The sequence below is a fragment of the Fomitiporia mediterranea genome, assembly GCF_000271605.1.
Source record: "Fomitiporia mediterranea MF3/22 unplaced genomic scaffold FOMMEscaffold_4, whole genome shotgun sequence".
Taxonomy (NCBI): domain Eukaryota; kingdom Fungi; phylum Basidiomycota; class Agaricomycetes; order Hymenochaetales; family Hymenochaetaceae; genus Fomitiporia; species Fomitiporia mediterranea.
In genome coordinates this window covers 823,340-831,052 of record NW_006760389.1, presented here as the reverse complement: position 1 = coordinate 831,052, position 7,713 = coordinate 823,340, and positions in this window count along the sequence as shown.

Here is a 7,713-nt window from a genome sequence, read left to right as displayed (position 1 = left end):
CTTTTCCAGAACTCAGAAAACTATAAATACAGCTACTCATGTACTAGATACAGGGGGAATTCAGATAGTTCACCCATTGATTTAGCTCTTGTCTCTTGTCTCAAAGTCCTCTAGTGTGAGGCATAGTTTTAGTCTTCATCATTTTCCGTATCAGATTGTTTGTTGTGTGCTTTGCAAAGTACACTTTCTGTTATTCACATCACTCTTCTGAGGTTGCAACTGTGCCAGAAGAACTTGCACCTGTTCAGAACCACTCTAGTCTCCTAAGACTCGTAGTTTAGCTCCCCCTCGAACTTAACAAATCACCTGTGATCTTCTCTTAGACACTTTACAGGAGTTTCATCTGGAGCCTACTGTGAGGGGGGTTTCTATAGTTAAACAACACAAGTTCTAACAGTTCTCAGCATCCTGAACAGGTTTCTCAGACACCAGCCTGTAGGCTTAGGTCAACTCAGTCACAGTCAGCACCAGTACCTGTATTGAGCAGAACACACCAATCTGCTAGAATCCAATTGTGCCATGAAATGTCTGATAGTCCAAACACTAGAAGTACAGAATCCAATATTGTAGAAACCTTAGGAACACTATCAGAACAGTAGAGCACTCAAGTCAGTAACAAAGAGGAGGAAGAAGAAGACCTTGTAGCAACATCACTCAATCCTCAAGTAATCGATTTCTGAATTTGTAACAAACTGCTGCATTTCACATCCCTGGAATTACATACAGGATTGCTAGCTACCCTGCAACCTTCCCAAATCACATCAACATTGCAACCGACTGTAACTGGCACACTATGTTGCAGAAGAGTACAGTTGTCTCTACAGGAAACAGAGACAGTCTAGCAGCCAGTATCTTCACTTACACTAGCAACCAGTGTATTGTTAGCAACACAGCTCCAATTACAGTAACAGCAACTTGTAAGTGACACACAACTACTTCAGCAACTACAAGTAAACACACAAATTCTATTGCAACCAAGACCAGCAGTGCAGCCAATGGCCACATTGAACATTCCAAAGCTGCCTCATTACAGAGCACATGATGCACTGTTCTTTGACAGAACCAAGCCCTAAGAATTGTGGAGGTATTTTGCAGACATAGAAAGTCTTGCAAACGAATGCAACATAGCTGGAGCAGATATCATTCTGCTCACAATGAAGTACGTACTTGTAGAAGTGGAGGATTTGTGGGATAATGCAGATAAAACGTCTTGGGATACATTTAAGACAGGAGTAATCACATATTACCTGAGTCTTAAGACAGGAGTACAATATGCCAGAAGTGACTTGGATGCCATAGTACAGAAATGGGTAGAGAGAGGAATTATGAATAGGGACAATTTGGGAACGTACCACTGAGAGTTTACACTCATAGTAACCTATTTGACGACTAACAATAAGCTGTCACTAGAGGAATCTTGCTGTGTTTTTCTGTGTGTGTTCTGTGGAGCAATTACAGAAAAGCTGACATAGAAGTTAGAAATCAAGTATCTGGACCATGAGGACAGACTTGCATACAATATCATGCAAGTTGTAGCTGCAGCAGGGTCAATCCTTAGGGGATCTACACTCACAGCAGTTAGTAGATCAGATACACTTGTGAGTCAGCCTGTGATTCCAGTCAAACAGGAAGAAGTTAATTTGACAAGTGTTGTGGAAGTGCTTTAGAGTCTGCAATCACAAGTAGAGTCAATGAAGCAAGGCCCAAGACCAGGAGGAGGAGGATACAGAGGAGGTTCAGACAGAGGATCAGGAAACAGAAGTTGTGCGTTTTGTAGAGAATCTGAACATTTTATATACAGTTGCTCAAAAGTGTTGGAATACATCACAAACAGGAAGTGTGTGTAGAGCCCAGACAATAAAATTATTATGGCTAACAGAAACACTATTTCTGGGATAGGGCAGACCTTGAAGGAAAAGGTTGATAGCCACTTTCCATTGTTGCAAATGCACTCTGTTAGTTTCGTAGAGGCTGCACCAGTCGTAGCACACAGTCCAGGAGCTCCTGTACCAGTTACAATGGTAGAGGTTGATGAAGAAGAAGAGGAGAAGGAGGAGAACCTTGCAGAGCTCGAAAGGCTTGAAGTAATGCTTGGAGAAGCCTGTAAGAAGGTCACAGAACAATTGAAAGCAAAGGATGCAAAGGGGAAGGGAAAGCAAGGGTGTGATTATGAAGTAGCAAAACCTGTAGATATTGGACCAGTGCTAGCAAGTACACACTGAGATGCAACTAGGACAAAGGAGTACCTGTACTGCTACATCACACCAATTAAGGACCTGGAAATAGCTGGAAGAGTTTTAGATTGTAGCTTGGACCAGGAAGTGTGTATTACACAGTGGGAGTTGCTTGCATTGTCTCTGGAGCTTTGGAAGAAGACTCACAAATTAGTAACATTGAGGTGCTGAACAGATGGAAACACTGTGTTCTACAGTGGAGAACTGCCTGTTACAGGATCAAACAATAGTAGGCTACAGTAGTATTGTAACACATTGGCAGAAGTTAACCATTTGCTTCTACTCTGTATGCTTGAGACAATAGTAGACAGAAAAATTGAGGTAGATTGTGTGCTGGACCAGGGATCAAGCATAAACATAGTTCAAGCTAATGTATAGGAAGCATTAAAGATTCTGTTGGATTGCAATATGGCTGTTATGCTTGAAACAGTAGATGCTAGTCAGGGATTGACTGTAGGACAGATTCCAAGGTTGTGACTCTCTATAGGAATGCTTCACATAGATATCACAGTACAAGTTGTGTAGAAAGCTCTGTTCAGGATCTTGCTAGGTAGACTGTTCTTTATGACTACAGAATGTGAAACCAAAGATTTTGCAAATGGGGAGCAGCACATAATGCTTTGGGACCTGAATGATCTGTTGAGGAGGTGGTCTCTGTCCACCAGAGTGAGGGCACTGTGATACGAGCTGGAGACAGATTTTTGAGAAGTGTCAAGGAACTGGAAACACTACAATTCTGGGGAGATGTACATATGGTAAGCAGATTAGGAACAAACAAGCAGAAGAGTAATAGTAAGGTGATGATTCTATATGGAGGAAGAGACAAAGGAAATAGAGTAAATGTGAGAAAGGATTGCAGTCAGGGATCACGAGTCACAGAATCATGGATGATAGAGGTAGCAGAGTCATGGAAGTCAGTAATTCTCAATACACTGGATGACAAACTCAACACAGTTTTGTGGGCTTACAAGAAAGTTGTGAATAAGGTGTGCCCCATACCTGGAGTGCTTCTAGAGGAGTTCTGCATAGTCAGACGACAGCACCCCAATCCTCTAGCCAGAATGCCTATATTACTGACAATACCACAGCCCTTTGTGCCTACCAGCTGACTTACAGAAGAGTGGATGTGAGTGATTAGAGAATTGTGATTAGGATTCCTATGGCTGGAAGAATGGAAACTCGCAGAAAACCTATTAATACTACAGTCAGAAGTGTTTGCATGGACAGAAGAGGAGTGAGGAACATTGGACCCTACATACTTTGATCCTATTCGAATTCTGACTGTAGAGCATGTACCATGGGTAGAGAAAAGTATTCCAATTGTACACAGAATTGAGAAGAGGGTGATAGAGTTGTTGAAGGAGAAGTTGTATAACAGAGTGATAGAACTGTCAAATTCCTCCTATCAATTGTAATGGTTTTGCATCACAAAGAAAGACAGAGTATCCTTGTGATTTATTATCAATTTGCAGAGGTTAAACACAGTTACAATAAAGGATGCAGCCGTTCTGCCAAACATGGAACTAATTGTAGAAAGCTGTAAAGGTTGTGCATACTATATGCAACTCAATTTGCATATTGTGTTTAATCAGAGGAGTTTGGATGAGCAGTCTAGAGATCTGACAATGTTCCAGACACCTCTAGGGACGTTTTGCTTGACAGTATTGCTAATGGGTTACACTAACTCAGTACAGATTCTGTATAATGACTTAGTGTTCATTCTTTGCAACAAGATTCTGGATGTCACAAACCTATACACAGACAATGTTCCAGTAATTGGACCCTACTCAAGATATGAGACAGTAGACAGAATGGAGGAAACACTTCCTGAGAACGAGGGAATACAGAAGTTTGTATACAAGCATCTGATGGATGTAAACCAGATTTTGTAGAGAGTGAAAGCTGTAGGAGGGACGTTTTCTGGAAAGAAGATAATGCTTTGCAACGAATCTACAATATTTGTTAGGCATAAGCTGACGTATTTGGGGAGAGAGGCTGAAGAATCACAAATACAGAAGGTTAGGGATTGGCTGCCTTGCAAGAGTGTTACAGAAGTACAGGGATTCCTTAGAACAGTAGGAGTGCTTCATGTTTTTATTTGGAATTATGCAAAGTTAGCATGACTACTCAATCGACTCACACAAAAGAACTTGATATTTGATTGGAATGACAAGGCACAGAAATCTATGGATACACTCAAGGAAGCAGTTTTACATTGCCCTACACTAACACCAATCAACTACGAGTCAGAGTATTCAGTAGTCTTGGCAGTAGATTTGTCTATCATTAGAGTAGGATGGTATATCAGTCAGGAGCACCTGGATTACAAACAGAGAATAAATTGATTCGGATTGATTAACTGGAACACAATGTAAGCACAATATTCGTAAGCAAAAATAGAGCTCTTCGGACTTTATCACACACTTCACACATCACACATATATCTTATAAGCATCAAGAAATTAATTGTGGAAATGGACACTTCATACATAAAGGGAATGATCAATAAGCCTGACCTACAGTCTAATGCTACAATCAATTGCTGGATAGCCAGTATTTTGCTATTTGATTTCGAGTTCCACCACATTCCTACATCAGACTTCAAGTGTACAGACAGATTATCACAACACTGAGCAGCACCCAAAGACCCCCTAGACAACAACACCTATGAAGACTGGATTGACGAGTCATACAGATTTTATACAGTAGAAATAGAATCTATGCAACACAGACATCAGCCAGAAACTTGCAGGGTTACAGAACACAAAGCCTTGTTAGTTGAGTGTGTAGAAACACAGTCCTGGGTTTCAGATGTGATATGCTGGGAGACACACAACAACATTATTGACGAATCATTTTAAGTAAACAAGGATACACCACAGGCAACACATTCTGGCAGACTGTAATGTAGATTATTCCCAGAAGTCATTATTCCAAAACAGAACTGGAATTGGAAACGTTGAGATAAACCAGAACGACCCGATCCAGAATGTGGAAGAGTAGAAGATGAAGCAGACAAAGGACTACAGGAGTAGGAACCTGGAGGAGAGTCTTGCAGAGTCGTGGGAACCAAGGAGGTAGAGGGAGCGGATGACAAAGCAGAGGGTGACGATCTAGAGCCAATAGGGGTTGTGTACAGTATCTGCAGTAATGAGGCTGAGGGTTTGGACACAACAGCAGAACGATTTCCACAATCACCAACTGCTGAAAGGCAAGAAGCAAGACTGAAGGCTGTGAAAGAGTATCTTGGCTTGCTCTGCAAACCAAGCAGAATTGCAGATGCTGATTTTCCAACATTTATACAATACATAGCACAGTTCTTTGTACAGAACAACAAGATCTGGCATTGAGGTCCTGAAGGAAAGCATCAGATTGTGCTGGATAAGGACAGGAGATGGGAGTTGGTTAGGATAGCACATGAAGACTTAGGACACAAGGGAATCTTTGCAGTACGAGCCTGTTTACTGGATTGGTTCTAGTGGCCATCTTTTACAGAAGACGTTAAGTACCTCATTAGGACTTGTCATGCATGTCAGACTTGGCAGATGCAACAAGTACTGATTCCACCAAGTATTCCAGAGATTGCACTGCTTTTCCAAAAGATCCACATAGATACAAAGGTTATGCTGAAAGCAGGAAGATTCTGATATATTGTGCACACACACTGTTTGTTATCAGGGTATCTGGAGTTTTGCATGCTTTGTGTAGAGAACAGAAGGACAATAGGACAGTTCATCTTTGAAGAACTTCTATGCTGATACAGGGCATGTCCCAAGCTCATAATGGACAACAGAACACCTTACATTGTAGTACTGGACTATTTGCAAGAACAGTACCACATCAATCATATTCGGATTTCTGCATATAACTCCCACACAAACAGAATTATTGAGCAGAAACACTTGGACGTACAGGAAGCAATTGTAAAGACAGCAGGAGACAATATTGGACATTAGTATAAGTACACACATTCTGTGTTCTGGGCAGAGCAGATTACAATTCAGAAAGCAACTGGATATTCTCCTTATTACTTTGTTCATGGAGTAGAGCTGATATTACTGTTTGACCTGAACAAGGCAACATATTTGGTTCCACCCAAAGGATTGCCACTAACAACAGAGGAACTGGTAGTGATACAAGCACAACAATTGTAGAAGAGACCAGACAACCTTACACAAATGATGGAATGCATTCAGAACGCCTGTGAAAGATACACAAAGCATTTTGCAGAAGTCAATCATAATTGGATCAAGGACTACAACTTTGCTCCAGGTACACTAGTGCTAATCCACAATTCAAAAGTGAGCAACAACTTAGGACGAAAGATGAAACCACAATACCTCAGACTGTTTGTAGTGGTGCAAAGAATGAAAGGAAACACTTATGTTGTAGCAGAATTGGACAGAGCAGTGGCCAAGTTATGTATTGCAGCATTTTGCCTAATTCTGTATTTTCTGTGTTCACGTTTAACAGTTCCTATCTTACATCTCATCAAGGCTGCAGAACTAATGCTGGAAGATGCAAAACCACACAGGACTAGTCACAAGGATACAAATGATCTAGACGACTGTGCTTTGGATGCTATGCTTGAAGTAGAACCAAGTGCAGAAGTCACAGACTCCTGATCCGAGAATGCACAATTTTTCAATATACCCTCCCAGTCTTGTACTGGAAACTAAAATATAGGGATCGATTCCCTACCAGCAACACCTAACAGTTGTGTAAATCTGTAAATACTGTGTTCTACTACAGTTCCCTATGCTTTGTTACATTTTATATTCACATACTTTCAATCTTCTGTTACATTCCTTCTCATTTACAATAAATTGCAAAAAGCCCATACAACATTCTATAAGCATATAAACCTTTATACAAATTATGATTCTTTTCCACCTATTCCCATCCTATTCCACTAGTTCTATACATAAATCATAAAAATATCCATCCATCCATTCCATTCCTCTTAACTCTCTATTTTATCTATTTTCCTATCCATTCCATCCATTTCTGTTCCATTCTGTTTATTCCTTACGTTTCCGGTTTTTTTCATAAAAACAAAACTGGACTTTTATTTCTCTACTTTCTACCCTGTTCTATTTCCTACTCTAACTCTTCCACCCCACTATCTACAGAGGCTTCTGCTGCCATGGCTAAGAAGTTGATACCCTGCCTTAGAGCCATGATCTTTGCATCAAACTCATTCTTCATCGTCATCAGCTGCAACTCCAGGTCGTTCAGCTCCTTGGTCATCTGTGAGTAGAGGTTGCAGACTGTTCTGGCTTCACTACGCATGATTGGAGGGATGACAGAATGCAGGTTCTGAGTTGTACTGTGCAATTCCACAGTTTGCCCCCTGGTCTTATGCTGGATTCCCTTCAGGCTACATCCAGAGTGGCAGAATATGCACACTGTGCACTAGTTTTTCTACACAAATGATCACATTGACACAGTCAAAAATAAGGATTGAAACGGACTTACT